The sequence below is a fragment of the Sus scrofa genome, chromosome X (genome assembly GCF_054392235.1).
Source record: "Sus scrofa isolate SSC_HxYL_T2T_F1_AM1 chromosome X, Sscrofa_HxYL_maternal_Yorkshire_Landrace_v2.0, whole genome shotgun sequence".
Lineage (NCBI taxonomy): Eukaryota > Metazoa > Chordata > Mammalia > Artiodactyla > Suidae > Sus > Sus scrofa.
Window position 1 is genome coordinate 93,930,001 of NC_139401.1, and position 19,655 is coordinate 93,949,655.

The window sequence follows — 19,655 nt, forward strand, 5'->3', positions numbered from 1 at the left end:
GATTATTAATATTACATCTTTCATATTTTCTAATACATACTTTCAAATCTATAAATTTCCTTCTAATCATTGCTTTTATTGCATCCCCCAAATTTCAAAAGTTCTATTTTTGTTTTGGTTTATTTTAAAATGTTGTTTTAAATTCCTCTTGAGAATTCTGTGACTTGTGTTATTTAAAAATGTGTTGTTTAGTCTCTAAATATTTGGAGAGTTTTCAGCTATTTTTTCTCTTTTTTCACTTAAAAAAGTTTTTTATTGGGGTGTGGTTGTTTTACGATGTTGTGTTAGTTTCATGTGCATAGCAAAATGTATTTTTTCTATTATGATTTCTAGTTTTATTTCGTTGTCAGAGAGCATGTGTTGTCAGATTTCTGTGCTTTTAAATTTGTTAAGGTATATTGTTATGGTGCAGAATTGGTCCATCTTGATCTGTTCCATGTGTTTGAGAAGAATGTATATTCTGCTTTTTTTTTTTTGTCTTTTTGCCATTTCTTGGGGCGCTCCCATGGCATATGGAGTTTCCCAGGCTAGGGGTGTAATCGGAGCTGTAGCCACCGGCCTACGCCAGAGCCACAGCAATGTGGGATCCGAGCCGCATTTGCAACCTACACCACAGCTCACGGCAATGACGGATCCTTAACCCACTGAGCAAGGCAGGGGACCAAACCCGCAACCTCATGGTTCCTAGTCGGATTCGTTAACCACTGTGCCACAACGGGAACTCCAAGAAGAATGTATATTCTGCTTTTGTTGCATGAAGTATTCTATAGGTGTCAGTTAGATCCAATTGATTGATTGTGCTGTTCAGTTCAACTATTTCCTTACTGATATTCTACTTTCTGGATTTGTCAGTTACTGTTAGAGAGGTGTTGAAATTTCCATCATAGTGAATGCATCTATTTCTTCTTGCAGTTCTACTAGCTTTTACCTCCCATATTTTGACACTGTTTTCTTAGGGGCATACCCATTAAGGATAATTATGTCTTCTTTGATTTGACCCATTTATCATTACATAGTATCCTCTTATCATTGGTAAATTTCCTTTCTCTGAAGTCTACTTTTTCAGAAAAATAATAAATCTCTTCCAACTTATTTTATTTTATTTTATTTTTTGCTTTTTAGGGCTGCACCTGCCTCATATGGAGGTTCCCAGGCTAGGGGACAAATTGGAGCTATGGCTGCAGGCCTACGTCATAGCCACAGCAACGTAGGATCTGAGCCGTGTCTGTGACCTACACCACAGCTCACAGCAACGCCAGATCCTTAACCCACTGAGCAAGGCCACAGATCGAACCTGTGTCCTCATGGATGCTAGTCAGATTCATTAACTGCTGAGCATGACGGGAACTCCTCTCCAACTTTCTTTTGATTAGTGTTAACATAGTATATCTTTATCCTTTTACATTTACTCTATCTGTATTTTTATATATGAAGTAGATTCTCATTGACCACATATAGTTAGATCTTGTTTGATTTTTTTTTTAATTCACCCTGACACTCTCTTCGTTTTAACTGGTGTATTCATACCATTCGTAGGAAAAGTGATTATATTGAGTTAATATTTACCACATTTGTACCTATTTTCTGTTCATTGCCAAATTTTTGTTTCATCTTTGTCTTTCATTCTTTTTCTGCCTTCTCTTGTTTTCATCAAACATTTTTATTATCCTGTTTACTCTCTTCTCTTAATATTTTAATTATGTATGCTTTAAAACTTTTTTTAGTGGTTGCTCTAGAGTTTGTTATATACATTGATGACTAGTATAAGTCTAGTTTCTTTCTTTTCTTCTTCTATTTTGGCCACCCTGTAGCATAGGGAGTTCCTGGGCCAGGCATCAGATCCAAGTCACAGTTGTGACCTACACTGCAACTGTGGCAATGCCAGATCCTTTAACCCACTCTGCCAGAGCTGGGGATCAAACCTTTGTCCTGGTGCTACAGAGACGCCATTGATCCCATTGTGCCACAGTGGGAACTCCAAGTCTAGTTTCAAATAATACTATACTGCCTCATGTGTAGTTCTCATACTTTATCAGTGTAGTTCCAATTCCTCTCTCTCATCCATTACAATATCATTGCTATTCATTTCAATTATCCATAAGCTGTAATAACTGAATATACTGTTTCTATTGTTATTTTGAACAAACTGTGTTTAGATCAATCAGGAATAAGAAAAATAAGGAGTTCCTGTTGTGGCTCAGCAGTAACGATCCTGACTACTATCCATTAGGATGCACCGGGTTCAATCCCTGGTCTCACTCAGTGGGTTAAGGATCTGGTGTTGCTATGAGCTGTGGTGTAGATCACAGATGCGGCTTAGATCCCATGTTGCTGTGGCTGTGGTGTAGGCCGGCAGCTGCAGCTTGGATTGGACTCCTAGCTTGGGAGCTTCCATATGCTTCAGGTGCGGACCTAAAAATACAGGAAAAAAAAAGGAATAAGAAAAATAAAATATGGAGTCCCATTCATGGCTCAGTGGTAGTGAACCCATCTAGTATCCATGAGGACATGGGTTTGATCCTTGGCCTTGCTCAGTGGATTAAGGATCCGGCATTGCCATGAGCTGTGATATAGGTCACAGACATGGCTGGGATTCTGCATTGCTATGGCTGTAGCTGTGGTGGGCAGCTGTATCTCTGATTCAACCCCTAGCCTGGGAACTTCCATATGCCATGGGTGTGGCCCTAAAAAGACCAAAAAAAAAAGAAAAGAAAAAGAAAATATCCTATAACTTCATCCATTCATTCTCAGATTTTCTTCTTTCCTTCATGTACATCTTGGTTTCACATGTATATACTTTTCCTTCTTTATGAAGAACCTTTTTTTTTAACATTTCTTGCAAGGCAAGTCCACTGTGAGTAAATTCTCTCATTTTATTTATAATTGTCTCACAGTTCTTGAATATTCTGTTCTTTGTTTTTTATTCTTTTTTTTCTTTGTTTTCCAGTTTGCATAATTTCTATTGGCATATCTCCAGGCTCACTGATACTTTCCTTGGCCATGCCTCATCTACTGATGAAGGCATTCTTCAAATGCATTCTTCACTTCAGTTAGAGTGGCTTTAATTTCTAGCATTTCATTTCAATTCTTAGTGTTTTCATCTCTCTGCTTACATTACCTGTTTTTGTATGTTGTCCACTTTGTCCATTAGAGCTTTTAGCATACTGGTCTAATTGTTCCAAAATTAGTGCCATATCTAAGTCTGATTTTGAAGCTTCCTTTCTCCCTTCAGACAATTTTTTTTCCATTTAGCATGCCTTATAATTTTTTATTGAAATTCAGACAGGATATATTGGGTAATAGAACTGAAACAGGTCTTTTTAGTCTAGGAGTTGTTAGACTGTGTTTAATGTTTTCTGTAGTTGTAGGAATCAGAAACTAAAATTGTCTCTAGTATCCTTGCTTTTTCACCTCTCTGCTGTCTTTGGCTTCCCTAGAGAATCCCTTCTATATAGGATCTGATACTTACAGATGTTTCAGCTGAAATACATTATGTGGGAACCTGATTGATGTGGGAATAAAGTGTGGGGACAAGGGGAATTTTTCTATAGTCTGATGATTAGGTCTTAGTCCTATAGTGAACGTGTACCTCTGGGCTGTTAAATTTATAAGTGCTTCTTGGCTCTGCTCTCCCCATTAGGCGATATAGGAAGGCTAGAGGGAACTGGAGCTAAGTATATGCCTTCCCTCACATTGAATGGTAACAGGGGCTGGAGTTTGGTATTTCCCTTCCATAAGGTCATTTAGGTTCTGGTAAAAGTCAATTCAGTTATGCTCTGGTAAAATAATTTCCCTTTGAGGGTAGCAAGCATTTGTTAAGGAGGATATAAACTCTGGAATATTTCTTAAGTTACTTTTCCCCTCCATCTACAAGAACAAGGATATATTTCTCTAATCTTCACGTTGAGAACCTGGCAGGGAGGGCTCTTGATGGTAAAACTCATGAAAGTATGGAGAACCCTCTCAGGGGACCCCCTGGAGTTTTTAATGCTAAAGCTAGATCATACTGAGCCTCCAGCAATTCATCAGTTACTGTATAAATAAGTTTTCATTCCAGTACTGACTCCAGTGTTAAAAGAAACACTTAAACTTCATGAGAGCCCAAAAAGAATAGTGGGCTTCTGCTCTCAGTAACCTGTGGTTCTCAGTATCCACTTCTCTCTTTAGTTTTGGGGGAAGCGGCTTGTTCTGTGACTTTAATTCTCTGATGAATCTAAGAAAAATGTTGATTTTCAGCTCATTCGGCATTTTTTCTTATAGTGACAATGGTAGTGATGACTTCCTAGCTCTTTACATGTCCAATTGGAACCCATAAGTCTCAGTCATATGGTTTTTTGAGTGTTCATTCATGCTACTGAACATTTCTTGTTAGAGATTATCTTAGTCCTAAATCCTCTAGTCACTAGGCCATGAGGGGTCATAATGTCCTCCTTAGACAAAACAAGTTTGAAACAACTATTTTCCTTGTCTTTTTTTTTCTTTTTCTTTCTTTCTTTTTTTTTTTACTAAGTGTGAGTTCTTTTATTTAGGTCTTTCATCCACTTAGAATTATTTTTTTGATATGAAGTATGGATCCAACATCATTCTTTTGCATGTGGCTTTCTAGTTGTCCCAGAGCATTTATTTAAAAGACATTTGTTTTTCAGTTGAATGGTCTTTGTACCATTGTCAAAAAGCAATTGTCCACAGGTGTAGAAGTTTATGCCTAGACTCTCAAATATAGTCAGTTTATCTATATAACTGTTCTTATGCCAGTACCATTTTTTTTTGATTACTGTAGCTTTGTGGTATGTTTTGAAACTAAGAATTGCGATTCTTTTAAGGTTGTTTTTTTTTTAAGATTGTTTGGACAATTTGAGGCCCCTTAAAATTTCATGTGAATCTGAAAATTGATTTTACCAATTGTGCTAAAAAGGCATTCGGAATTTTGATATTGATTGCAATGTGGATTTTTAGCAAGATCCACATAATGTCTGTTCATTTATTTATTTATTTATTTTGTTCATTTTTTTAAATGAAGTGTAGTTGATGTACAATATTATACAAGTTACAGGTGTACAATATAGTGATTCGCAATTTGTAAAAGTTATACTCCATTTATAGTTATTATAAAATATTGGCCATATTCCCCATGCTGTGCAATATATCCTTATAGCTTATTTTATACAAAATAATTTGTACCTCTTAATCCCTTACCCCTATGTTACCCCTCCCCTTTCCCTCTCCCTCTGGTAACCACTAGTTTGTTCTCTACATATAAGAGCCTACTTCTTTTTTGTTTTATTCACTAGTTTGTTGTATTTTTTTAGATTCCACATATAAGTGATACCATACAGTATTTGTCTTTCTCTGGCTTACTTCACTTAGCATAATACCCTCCAGATCCATCCATATTGCTGCAATACCACATCTTCTTTGTTAAATTTTTTAAATTAAAGTATAGTTGATTTACAATGCTGTGCCAATTTCTGCTGTACAGCAAAGTGACTCAGCAATATATATATATATGTATATATATGTGTATATTTATGTGTATGTGTATGTATATACACACACATGTATATTCTTTTTTTATATACTTTTCCATTATGGTCTAGCCCAGAAGATTGGATATGCAATCTAATCTATATATTTCTATACAGTAGGACCTTGTTTATCTGTTCTAAATGTAGTAGTTTTCATCTACTAACCCCAAACTCCAAGTCTATCCCACTTCCTCCCCCTTCCCCTTGTCAACCACAAGTCTGTTCTCTATGTCTGTGAGTCTGTTTCTGTTTTGTAGCGAGGTTCATTTGTGCCATACTTTAGATTCTACATATAAGTGATATCATATGTTATTTGTCTTTCTCTCTTTTTTTATGGCCTTACCTGTGGCATATGGAAATTCCTAGGCCAGGGGTTGAATATGCCACGGCTTTAGCAACACTGGATCCTTTATGCCACAGCTTCAGCAACACTAGATCCTTTAACACACTGTGCTGGGCTGAGGATTGAACCCAGGCTTCCAGGGTGACCTGAGCCACTGCAATCAGATTCTTAACCCACTGCACACATTAGGAACTCCTGTCTTTATCCTTCTGACTTACTTCACTTATTATTATAATCTCCAGTTGTTTCTATGTTTCTGCCAATGGCATTATTTCATTCTTTTTTATGGCTAAGTAGTATTCATTTTTATATATGTACCTCATCTTTTTAATCCATTCATCCATTGATGGACACTTAGGTTGCTTCAATATCTTGGCTATGAACATATCCCTGCTATGAACATTGCAGTTTATGTATCTTTTCGAATTAATGTTTTTGGCTTTTTCAGGTGTATACCCAGGAGTGGAATTGCTGGGCCATATGGTAGTTCTATTTTTAGTTTTTTGTGGAACCTTCATATTGTTTCCCATAGTGACAGCACCAATTGACATTCCCACCAACAGTGTATGAGGGTTCCCTTTTTCTCCACATCCTTGCTAACGTTTGTTATTTGTGTTATTTTGATGATAGCCATTCTGGACAGGTGTGAGGTGATATGTCATTGTGGTTTTGATTTGTATTTCCCTGATGATTAGCAATGTTGAGCATCTTTTTATATGCTATTGGCCGTCTGCATTTCTTCTTTGGAAAAAATGTCTGTTCAGTTCTTCTGCCCATTTTTTAATCAGGTTGTTTGTTTCTTTGATGTTGAGTTGTATGGGCTATTTATACATGTTGGATATGAAATCCTTATCGATCATATCATTTGCAAATATTTTCTTCCATTCAGTAGGTTGTCTTTTTGCTTCGTCGAAAGTTTCCTTTGCTGTGAAAAAGCCTTTAAGTTTAATTAGGTCCCATTTGTTTATTTTTGCTTTTATTTCATTTGCTTTAGGAGACGAATCCAAAAAAATATTGCTGTGATTTATATCAAAGATTGTTCTGCTTATGTTTTCCTCTAGGAGTTTTATTGTTTCTGGTCTAGTCTCCTAATTTTGATTATGGTGCTTTTTTATTTAGCAAGTTATATTGTGAAAGATGGCAAATGAATCTGAGATTCTGGTGGTAAATACAAGGTGGAGACTTTTTTAATCTCATCACTTTCATAAACTCTGTATCAGAGATCTGCAATCACCATATTTATATGTTAATTGGAAATAATTCATCATCATTTATCCTTATAGGGAAAAATACCATAAATTGGATGTTTGGGAAATGCTGTTGTAGTTTGTTATTCAAAGGATGCTGGACATTATAGCATCTCTTTAAAACTTTGATAATGTCATATATGCTTTCCTGTACCTTTAAAAAAATTACAGATAGCTTTTTCCTGGAATAGATATGCTATTCAGGACTTAGGGAAAAAAGGCTGTTGTTATTCCTCAAAGGATTCGGTATACATTAGGGAACATACTAAATTAGTTAGTAATTATATACTTGTAGCAGTATGCTGAATTTTTTTCCACCTACTTTATTTTATCTGCCACTGTTATCACAATATAGTACTTATGAGTTTACCTTTCCTCACAAAGCAGTAAACAAGCTTGAGATCTTTAAGCCTGAAAGTAGGCCTTGGTGCTATTCCCCAAATTAAAAGTAATCCCCGTAAACTCCAGCAGGGTGTTATCAGATGTTGTTTTACAGCCTTAATGATTTAAGGCATACGGCAGTAGGATTAGGGACTTTGTGATATGCTCAATATCAATATTCTCAACAATTAGCCTAGGTTAATTCCCTAAAGAAGAGTTCTAATGTATCTGTATCTTCTGCTACTTAAAATCAGAGACCACTTTTCTTAGTTTCGTATTGCTTCTGTGACAAACTACTACAAATATATTTGCTTAAAACAACATGAATTTATTATCTTGGTGTTCTGGAGGTCAAAAGTCCAAAATTAGTCTCTCAAGGATATTGTGAAAATATTGGCAAGGTTAATTCCTTTGGGAAGCTGTGAAGGGTGAATCCATTTCCTTGTTTTTTTGAGCTTCTAGAGTCTGCCTACATTCCTTGATTCATGGTCCTTTCCTTGCATCATTCCGAATTTTGATTCCATTGTCCCATCTCTTCCTTCTGTCTGACTTTCTTGTTTCCCTGTTTTAAGGACCTTGTGTTTATATTGGGCCCATCTTCATAATCCAAGATAATCTTCCCATATCAAGATCCTTAATTTATATACGTTAGCATGTAAGATAGCATACTGACAAGTTCCATGGATCAGGATATAGACAACTCTGGGGGGAGAGGAGCATTATTCAGCCTATCATACCACTAAAGGTAGTGGTCACAGAAACAGTAAAGCAAGGTCTAGATGGGTAAATACTGTGGTAAAACAGGCTAGTCGTATTTTGAGTTTTGGTGTTATGTGGACATCTTTGACAGACATCTGTCCAGTCATTATCCATGAATTCACACAAGGGTATATTATAAAAAGGTGAAAACAAATGGGTGTCAAACTCCACCAGTTTCTTTGCCAAAGTGGTGTTGTGAAATCTTACCATCCTGTAAATTTCACCTCAGGATGAACTAAAAAAAACTTGGAAACCTGCCCTCTGGTGGACTAACTGTATATATGATAGAGGTTCATTTTAACTTCCTCTTTATTATGATAATCCTCTGTTATGGGCTAAATTATGCCCATTTCCCCAAATTCATATGTTGAAGTCCTAATCTCTCGTACCTCAGAATGTGATTATATTTGGAGATAGGGCATTTAAAGAGGTGATCAAGTTGAAATGAGGCCATTAGAACGGGCCCTAATCCATTATGCCAGGTGTTCATATAAGAAGTGGAAATTTGAACACATGGGGAGATACCAGACATGCATGTGCACAGAGGGGAGACCACATAAAGACACAGCAAGAAGGTGACCACCTGAAATCCAAGGTGACAAGCCTCAGAGGAAACCAAACTGGCTGATACCTTAATCTTAGACCTCTATATCTCTAATTTTTATCAGAGAAATGCAAATCAAAACCACAGTGAGATATCACCTTATGCCTCATCAAAAAGACCACAAATAACAAATGTTAGCAAGGATATGAAGAAAAGGAAACCATATTACACTGTTGGTGAGAATATAAATTGGTGCAGCCACTATGTAAAATAGTGTGGAGTCTCCTCAAAAAACTAAAAATGGAACTACCATAGATCTAGCAATTCCACTCCTGAGTATATATCTGAAAAAAACAAAAACTCTAATTTGAAAAGATACATGCACCCCAATGTTTATAGCAGCACTATTTACACTAGCCAAGAGATGAAAACAACCCAAGTGCCCATCAACAGATGAATGGATAAAGAAGTAGTGTGTGTGTGTGTGTGTGTGTGTGTGTGTGTGTGTGTAATGTGTATGTGTGTACACACACACAATGGAATATTACTTGACCGTAAAACAGGATGAAATGTTACCATTTGCAACAACATGGATGGACTTGGAGGATATTATGAAATAAGTCAGATTAAAAAAATACTGTATGTTTTGACTTACATGTGAAATCTAAAAAATACAACTAGTGAATATACAAAAAACAAACAGACTCACAGATGTAGAGAACAAATTAGTGGTTTCCAGTGGGGAGAGGGAAGAGGTTGGGACAAGATAGAGGTAAGATATTAAGAGGTACAAACTACTATGTGTAAAATAAATAAACTGCAAGAATATATTGTACACTACAAAGAATATAGCCAGTATTTTTTATATTTTATAAATGCTCCATTTATAAATGGAGCATTATTATTAAAAATTGTAAAACACTATGTTGTGCACCAGAAACTTATGTAATATTGTAAATCAGCTATACTTAAAAAAAAAAACTATACCTCAATTAAAAAAAAAAACATAGAGGAACGTTTTGGTGGTTTTTTGGGTTTTTTTTTTTTTTTTTTTGGTTTTTAGGGCCATACCCGAGGCATATGGAAGTTCCCAGGCTAGGGGTCAAATCAGAGCTACAGCTGCCAGCCCCCGCCACAGCCACAGCATCAGGGGATCTGAGGCATACCTGCAACCTACACCATAGCTCATGGCAGCGCTGGATCCCCAACCTACTGAGCGAGGCCAGAGATCAGACCTGCATCCTCATGGATACTGGTCAGATTCATTTCCACTGTACCACAACAGGAACTCCGGAAAGTCTTGATATTGGTCTTGGACATGATTTCTTGGATATAGCACCAAAGCCACTGGCAACAAAAGCAAAAATAGAGAATTGAGACCATATCAAACTACAAAGCTTACGCACAAGAAAGAAATAATCAACACAATGAAAAGACACACTAAAGAGTGGGAGAATATATTTGCAAACCATACATCCAAGAGACTAATACTCTAAATATATAAGGAACTCCTACAACTCAATAGCCAAAAAAAAAGGTAAAGGACTTGACTAGACATTTCTCCAAAGAAGATATACAAATGACCAACGGGTATATGAGAAGGTGTTCAACATCATTAATCATCAGGGGAGTGCAAATCAAAACCAAAATATATCACCTCACACTTGTTAGGATGGCTATTATCAAAAAAAAAAATCACAAGTGCTAGCAAAGATTTGGAAAAGTTGGAATCCTTATACATTGTTGTGGGAATGTGAAATGGTGCAGCCACTATAGAATACAGTGTGGATGTTCCTCAAAAAAAACAAAAACAAAACTGTGGGATGATCCAGCAATTCCATTTCTGAGTATCTAAAAGAATAGAAATTAGGATCTCAAAGGGATTTCTGCTCTCCCTTGTTCATTGCAGCATTATTCAACCAAGATACGGAAACAACCCAAATTTTCATTGATAAATGAATGGATAAAGAAAAAAGGGTATATATATATAGAACTGAATATTATTCAGCCTTAAAGAAGAAGGAAATTCTGCCATTTGTGACATGGATGAACCTGTAGGACATTATGCTAAGTGAGATAAGGCAGTCATAGAAGGACAAATACTACATGATTCCACATAAATGTAGTATTTAAAATAGACTCATGGTGAAGACAATAGAATGGTGATTATCAGGGGTTGGGAGGATGGAGAAATTTGGTGTTGTTGAATAGGTATAAAGTTTCAGTTATGCAAGATGTATAAGTTCTAGAGATCTGCTGTATAACATAGTGCCTACAGTTAACAACACTGTATTGTGCACTTAAAACTTTGGTAAGAGAGTAGATCTCATGTGTTCCTACAACAGCAAATGGGCACGAAGAAAATTAGAGGTGATAGATAATGTCTGTTATCTTGATTGTGATGATAGTTTCACAAATGCATGCATATGTCCAAACTAAACTAATTGTATCTTTTAAATATATTGTTTTTACTGTATCAATTATATCTCAATAAAGCTGTTTAAAAAAGACATCATACTGAACATAATCAAGGTTAGGAGAACTATGTTGTCTTCGAGGAGTTTTATAGTTTTGTATTTCATTTAAATCTATCATTCATTTTAAGTTAATTTTTGTGAAGGATAGAAGGTCTGAGTCTAGATTCAGTGTTTTGCATGTGGATTTTCATTTGCTCCAGCACCATCTGTTGAAAAGACTATCTGTGAACCCCTTTGTCAAAGATCGGTTGACTGTGTTTATGTTGGTATATTCCTGGGTTCTCTATTCTTTCTAGGATGATCCATTGATTTGTCCATTCTTTCACCAATATCATGCCATCTTGATTACTGTAACTTTAGAGTAAGTCTTGGAGTCACTTGATGTCAGTCCTCTAACTCTGTTCTGCTCCTTCAATATCAAATTGGCTATCCTGGGTCTTTTTCCTCTTCATATAAACTTTGGTATCTGTTTTCAGTATCCACAAAACAACATGTTACACTTTTGATTGTGAAGACCTGGTTGGGAAGAACTGACATCTTGACAATATTGAGTCTTCCTACACATGAACATGGACTATCTCTATTTATTTAGGTTCTTCTATGATTTAATTCATCAGAATTTTGTAATTTCCTTTTCTTTTCTTTTCTTTCTTTGTCTTTTTAGGACTGCGCTCACAGCATATGGAGGTTCCCAGACTAGGGGTTTAACCAGAGCTACAGCTGCCAGCCTATGCCACAGCCACACTGGATCTGAGCCGCAGCTGCAACCTACACCACAGCTCAGGGCAACGCCAGATCTTTAACCCACTGATCGAGGCCCGGTATTGAACCCACATCCTCACAGATACTAGTCAGGTTCATTAACCGCTGAGCCACAATGGGAACTCCATAATTTTTTAATTTTGATATATATTTTGTATGTATTTATTATATTTATATATATGTACTTCATTTTTGAGGACACTAATATAAAAAGTCCTGTGTTATCAATTTCTTAATTTTTTTTTTGGTCTTTTGTCTTTTTAGGGCTGTACCCATGGCATGTGGAGGTTCCCAGGCTAGGGGTTGAATTGGAGCTACAGCCGCCGGCCTATGCCACAGCCACAGCCATGCGGAATCCAAGCCACCTCTGGAAACCTACACCACAGCTCACAGCAACAATGGATCCTCAACCCACTGAACAAGGCCAGGGATCGAACCCACGTCCTCATGGATACTAGCCAAGTTTGTTAGCCACTGAGCCACAATGGAAACTTACTGTGTGTGTGTGTGTGTGTGTGTGTGTGTGTGTGTGTGTGTGTGTGTGTGTGTGTTATTAATTTGAAACTTCACTTACTCATTGCTGGTATTTAGAAAAGCAATTGACTTTTTACTGTCAACCTTATCCTCTAAGCTTACAAGAGTTGCTTATTAACTCCAGGAGTTTTTTTTGTATATTATTTCAGGTTTTCTACATAGAAAATAATGTCATCTGCAAAGACAGTTTTATTTCTTCTTCACAGTCTGTATCCCTTTTATATCCTTTTCTTGTCTTAATGCATTAGCGAGGAATTCCAGCACAGTTTTGAAAAGGAGTGGTGAGAGAGGACATCCTTGTCTTTCTCCTAATCATAATGGTTAAAGCTAGATCCTAAACATGTATGATGTTATCTGTAGGGTTTTTGGATGTGTTCTTTATCAAGTCAAGGAAGTTCTACAATTTTATTCTTTTCGGTGTGGATATCTAGTTGTCCCAGCACAGCTTGTGAATAGACAGGATTTTCAACAAATGGTGATTGAATTCCAATCAGCGGAATGGGAACATAAGTGTAAATGATGTGGGCATTTCCTTGCTAAGGATTTTAGACGGGTAGATACCTATATTCTTTTTTTCCCCCATTTTGCTGGCTAGACACAGACTACAGTGATGCCCCATTATAGCGAGGCAGTAAGTGATAGTTAGGTAATGAGAAGCATAACAAAAGATACTATGGACTTTTCATTATTTTTTCTATTTTGAAAAGTTAATTTGACATTCGATTAACTGTAAGTATTTGCTGGCATTATGGAAATTTGGGATATCTTCTTCCTGCAAAGCTAATAACCATGACCTCACCTTACCAGCCCCTTTAGTTCTAGAAATCCTCAAGGGTTATTTCCATGAATTTTAATGGTTTTCAGATGATTTTCCATGTGTTGTTGCCACAGTAAGCTTTACCATCAAGTACTTATGTCCCTCCAATTGCTTCCTCCAATCTGTCCAACCACCCAGAGTCCTCATGATGTCAGAGCTGAATACAGCTCTAAACTTTAAAGCCATGTTGGAGAGAAGGACATTTTCTTCTCTTTGGATTATACATTATAAATGGGCTCTGCACACAGACTTTCTCTACAAGCAGTTCTTTTAGGGATAACTTATGAACCTGCCTTTGTTGTGATAGACATAAAGTTGAAGGCATATTTTAGAACATCCAAAAATACAGAGTTCCCATTGTGGCTCAGTGGTAACAAACCTGACTAGTATCCATGAGGACGTGGGTTTGATCCCTGGACTTGATCAGTGGGTTAAAGATCTGGCATTGCTGTGAGCTGTGGTGTAGTTTGCAGATGCAGCTTGGATCTGACGTTGCCATGGCTGTGGTGTAGGCCAGCAGCTACATATCCAATTTGGCCCCTAGCCTGGGAACTTTCATGTGCCATGGGTGTGTATGGCCCTAATAAGACCAAAAAAAAAAAAAACCATGCAAAAATAGGAGTCCTGATCCCAGTACTGCTGTTAGAATAGCTATACTTCCCTAATGAAAAGCATTGTTCCTGGGCTGGGCTGAGGTCTTTGTGCCTGGCTCTGTTTTCCCTCAAGATAAATCCTCTTAAAGAAGAGGATGTAACCTGAAATATTCTTGGGTTAGGCCTCCCCACAAGTTCTTTAGATCTGCCTTGTCTCAAGTAGTAGACACAAGTTTAGGTATTTCCTAGAGGTTCTTCAGCCTATACTCAAAGTGGACATCTGTTAAGCCAGTTTCATAGGTTAGTTTACAAGAACCCACCCCAACCTAGTTGGTCCCAACTGCAAAGGACTTGAGTTCCTGTGTAAAGCTCTTAAAACTCAAGAATAAGAGAATGAATATATTCTAAGAATACAGAGAATCTGGATCAACTTTGAACAAAAGGGAGATCCCAGGAGTTCCCGTTGTGCCTCAGGAGGTTATGAACCCGACTAGAATCCACGAGGATGTGGGTTCGATCCCTAGCCTCACTCAGTGGGTTAGGGTTGCACATGCAGCTCAGATCTGGCATTGTTGTGGCTGTGGCATAGGCTGGTGGCTGCAGCTCCGATTCTACTGGTAGTAGGGGACGTCCATGTGCCACAGATGTGGCCCTAAAAAGCAAAACCAAACAAACAACAAACAAACAAAAACAAAAGGGAGATCCCAGAAGGAGGGTTTGCCTGAGGTACATGAAAGACAGAATAGAGGTAAGTTAAGCTAAATGGGCAAAACCAGGTTCATGACCATGATGACTGAGAAAAAAAAGAGTAGATCACTCAAGCTGCACAGTCAAGGAGCTAGTGTGAAAGTTCATGTTAATGTATGTGGTAGGTGGGATGGGCATAGTGAAGTGGTACAGCTGCTTCTGTATCCCAGGCTTAATGCCTGGGGAATTATTTAAGGGCAAGAGGGGCCGGGGGGGGGGGGAGAGAAAAAAAATGAAGCTGGGGCTCTGCTTTTATTAGGGCCCCAGGGTAGGGAGCCTGAGGTTCTTCAGGTTCTTGTTGGCTAATTTAAACACAAGAGCAGAAGGTAGTCTCAGAAAAGAAAAAGCAGGACCTCTCAAGGATTCAGTTATCTAGGTTAACCAAGGCTTTCTGAAACAGAACTTTGTAAGTGGGAGGGGCCTAGATCCTTATCAGATCTTTTTTGCTGTTAAGCTATATCTTATAGTCCATAAGAGGTTTATTCAAGATGGATGTCTTTTGGAATGAATACTTGGTAATCAAAAGCTTAATGTCAAGCACTGTCTCTAAAATCAAAAGGCATAATGTCAGGTACTTACATTACATGAATTTGGATTTCAGGAGCTAGTCAGGGTTACACAGGTGCTAGTGTGGACACTTGGGACTGAAACTATGGCTGTTACAATCACACCAGAATTCAGGTAAATATAATAACAGTCAGACCGACATTTGTCAGCATCCTATTTCAATCTTTTATCTGCTCTCTAATTTTAAAGATGATACTTTATCTGATACACACACACACACACACACACACACACACACACACACACCCTAAAGAGCTAACACATAAACAGTTTAAAATAGGACTTTTCTCAGTTCAAGAAATGTTAAACAGCAATAATGTCTATTCTGCAAATGCATTTAGAACAAACTGCCCAAAAGATATTTCACAGTCTCAAAGTAAAATCAAAGAGCTTTTGGGAAATCCACTCTCTTGTCAATAAATATTCGGGAATCAATATCCCAGCACCTTGAAATTGCAAGAATAGCTTGCGCTGGTGTGAACATAATCTTTTAGGATAGGAAGCTAAATAAAATAGAAAACAAAAGTAAATGGAAGCCTAAGAGAACAGAAATTCCTTTCTGTTTTTTGTTTGTTTTGCCTATTGCATCTCTAGTGCCTAGGATAAAGTATATATCAGTATAACTGTATACTTGTTGCATGAATGAAAGACATAGGTACCTATAACAAAAAGAGCAACTCAGGGAAGGCAAGTGATTCAGACACACTAAAAGATCCCAGCAGAGCTCAGACTCCCTTTTTCAAGCCTGTCATTCACTCAAGAGAATATACTCTTGAATAAAGAAAACATAATTCACAATTCAGCTAATAAGGCATTTAAAGACCACAGTGAAAGACTTTCATCTGCAAATTGGTATGTTGTCTTTAAATACAATATAAAATATCTTGATTTTTTTCCTATTACCTAAATATTCTATAGTTATAATGACTAATAACAAATAAATATGAACATATATGAAAATTCATGGTAAGAATAAGGTTCCCTTTTCATCCTAGTAAACACCAGTGGTTGTCAAGAAATAGGGACTTTCTCCAAGATGACGCTCAAAGCCTATTGGAAAAAATCTCCCTTCTGAAGAGAAGAAAGAAAAAGCACTTGCTGGAGAGGATGGTTTTAGTTGTGAGAGATGAGTCCCCAAATTGATCCCCCCAGGGGCCAAAGCCCAATTAAAGAAAGTCAAGGGGAATGGACTTCATCAGGATGGTGAGTGAATTTGATTCCCACGGCTGCTGTACAAATTACCACAATCTTGCTGGCTTAAAAAGAACAATAAAATGGGTTTTCTTTTTAATAATCTTGAAGGTTGGAAATAGGCCAAGGGTCTCACTAGTCTGATATAAAAGTGATAGAAGGGCTTCATTCTTCCAAGAGCTTCTAGGAAGAATCCGTCTCCTTGCCTTTCCCAGCTTCTGGGGTCCACCTGCAATCCTTGGCTTCTAGCTTCCTTCCATCTTCAAAACCAGCAACAGCTTGTCCACCTGAGGAGTCTTTCACATGCTACTTCAATGTAACACTGACTCTTCTGCTTGCCTTTTCCACTTTTAAAGTAGCCTTGCATTGCACTGGCCAGGATAATCCAGTGTAATCTCACGTTACATTCAGCTGATTAGCCATCTTAATTCCATCTGCAATCTTTTTTATCACAGTTTTTTTTAATTTATTTTTTCCCACTGTACAGCAAGGGGATCAAGTTATCCTTACATGTATACATTACATTCTTCCCCCCACCCTTTGTTCTGTTGCAACAAGAGTATCTAGACAAAGTTCTCAATGCTACTCAGCAGGATCTCCTAATAAATCTATTCTAAGTTGTGCTGATAAGCCCAAACTCCCAATCCCTCCCACTCCCTCCCTCTCCCATCAGGCAGCCACAAGTCTTTTCTCCAAGTCAATGATTTTCTCTTCTGAGGACATGTTCATTTGTGCTGGATATTAGATTCCAGTTATAAGTGATATCATATGGTATTTGTCTTTGTCTTTCTCATTTCACTCAGTATAAGATTCTCTAGTTCCATCCATGTTGCTGCAAATGGCATTATATCATTCTTTTTTTTAGCTGAGTAGTATTCCATTGTGCATATATACCACATCTTCCTAATCCAATCATCTGTTGATGGACATTTGGGTTGTTTCCGTGTCCTGGCTATTGTGAATAGTGCTGCAATGAACATGCGGGTGCATGTGTCTCTTTTAAGTAGAGTTTTGTCCGGATAGATGCCCAAGAGTGGGATTGTGAGGTCATGTGGAAGTTCTATGTATAGATTTCTAAGGTATCTCCAAACTTTTCCATAGTGGCTGTACCAGTTGACATTCCCACCAACACTGCAGGAGGGTTCCCTTTTCTCCACAACCTCTCCAGCAGGAAAGGGCTGGGGGGGACGGGGTGGAGCGGAGACTGCTTGGCAGTCCATCTGCAATCTTTTTTTTTTTTTTTTTTTTTTGTCTTTTTGCCATTCCTTGGGCCACTCCCGCGGCATATGGAGGTTCCCAGGCTAGGGGTCTAATCGGAGCTGTAGCCACCAGCCTACACCAGAGCCACAGCAACGCAGAGCCACAGCAACGCAGGATCCGAGCCGCGTCTGTGACCTACACCACAGCTCACGGCAACGCCAGATCGTTAACCCACTGAGCAAGGGCAGGGATCGAACCCACAACCTCATGGTTCCTAGTCGGATTCATTAACCACTGCACCACGACAGGAACTCCCCATCTGCAATCTTAACTCTCCCTTACTATATAACCTCACATGTTTATAGGCTTTGGAGAATTGGATGTGGACATCTTTGGGGAACCTTTATTTGGCCTACCGCAGTGAAAATGCCATCAAATTGGGTTTGAAAATGGGCAACAATGCCAGCAGGTTTCTCTGCTCAACGAGTTGTGCTAAGCCAGGGTTGCTCTTTGCCCCATGGAGCCCAGAAAGGAGGGGCTCAAGACAACAGGAAGGATGTAGGGATGCAGGAACCTGAGGATTCAGGTAGCAGCAGGTTTCTGCCTTGGGGAAGGGGGTACCTGGTGGGGTCTTTTCCAAAGAATGGTTGGGGAAACTAGACCGGTGTGTATGGCAAGTGTCTGAGCTCCAAATTGGTTCTCATCCGTGCCCCATTCCCACCCTGCCAAAGACAGTGAGAACTTGGAAGCCATTGCAACACAGGACCTGGCAGAACCCAGGAAGAGGAGCCAGGAGCGGCCCTACCTGGTGCCTGACACCTGGCTCTGGGGTGACAGAGGGAGGATTGTCTGAGCGGGTGCGGGTCCTGACAGGGAAAGGCCCTCTTTGCTGGGCAACTGTGGGATGGCGAAATAGCAAAAGTGCGTTACCAGTGCGAATGCGAAAACAGCAGTGTGGCAGAAAGAATGACGCCACTGCCACTGGCGCAGACAAGTGGTTGTGTCCTCAGTCCAGAGGGCTAGGGCTGCCTTCCTTCAGAAGAGGGGCGGTGGACGCGCCTCCCTGGGCGCCCCCTCCCACACCTTCCTCCCGACCTTGGCCCTTGAAGGTGGGAAGCAGAACGGGGGAGGGCCGCCCCCACAGCCCCTCTCCCAGCGGCGCCCAGGAAGGATGGCGGGCGCGCAGGGGGACGGGAGGGGGGCGGACACCGAGCAGTCTGGGGGTGCTCGCACACACCCACCGAGGGGCGGTCTGTATCCATCCGCAGCTCCCCCAGCGCGGCCCCTCCCGACCTCCCGACCCTGGCCCCCACCGCAGAGCGCCCACCGCCCCACACACTGCGGTGCCACAGGTGGGAGGGGTTGGTCGCCACCCGGGGGGGCGGCGGGGAGCGCTGGCTGGGCGGGCTGGCGAGGCCCCGCCCCTCCGCCTGGGGCTCCTCCCGGCCCCGCCCCCTCTGGGTCGGAACTACGGTGGGCCTGGGAGGGGGCGCCGAGCCCATTCGTGCCGTATCCCTCCGCCCCCCTTCCCGACACCCTCGCCGCGAGCGGTTGGTGCCGCAGCCTGCGCAGCCCCTGGCCGGTTTGGCGCAGCGGCGCGGGGGGCGGGACGCCTCTTTGGCATTCTGAGCGCACGGAGAGCGGTGGGAATCCGAGTGAGCAGCTGCGACAAGAGGGGGAGGCCGACCACCGGGCCCTGAGCCTGTGAAGGCAAGTGGGGGTGTCGTGGGGGGCGACGACCAGGTCGCAACCTGCCCCGCGGACCCCGGCCGCCTGGCGAGGGGGAGGCGACCTGGTCGGAGCGGGTCCCTGGGAGAGGTGCGCAGCGCCGGGGGACCCCTGGCGCAGAGGAGGCGACGACCGACGCGGAGCGGGCCGGAATCGGGGGTTCTGTCCGCTGAGACTCCCTGGGGTCCTAGGAAGGCGAACTGAGCTGCCGCTCCCCGGTGGACTTCCAGGGCTCCCGCA

General features: G+C 40.1%; 1 protein-coding gene across 16 annotated transcripts in view; it reads left to right on the top strand.

The window, feature by feature from the left end:
- Nucleotides 1–19,655, top strand: part of GPRASP1 (G protein-coupled receptor associated sorting protein 1) — a 44,825-nt gene that overhangs the window by 18,686 nt on the left and 6,484 nt on the right. For 7 of the 16 annotated variants that reach the window (XM_085006917.1, XM_085006914.1, XM_085006916.1 and 4 more), the window contains one exon: nucleotides 16,292–16,499. The exons of 6 other annotated variants lie outside the window; for them this stretch is intronic. The gene's annotated coding sequence lies outside the window, so the exon portion shown is untranslated. Of the gene's footprint in view, nucleotides 1–16,291; nucleotides 16,500–19,218; nucleotides 19,398–19,655 lie in introns of those variants that run through there. 3 more of the 16 variants (XM_013990975.3, XM_085006909.1, XM_005657877.4) reach the window with 1 other exon arrangement.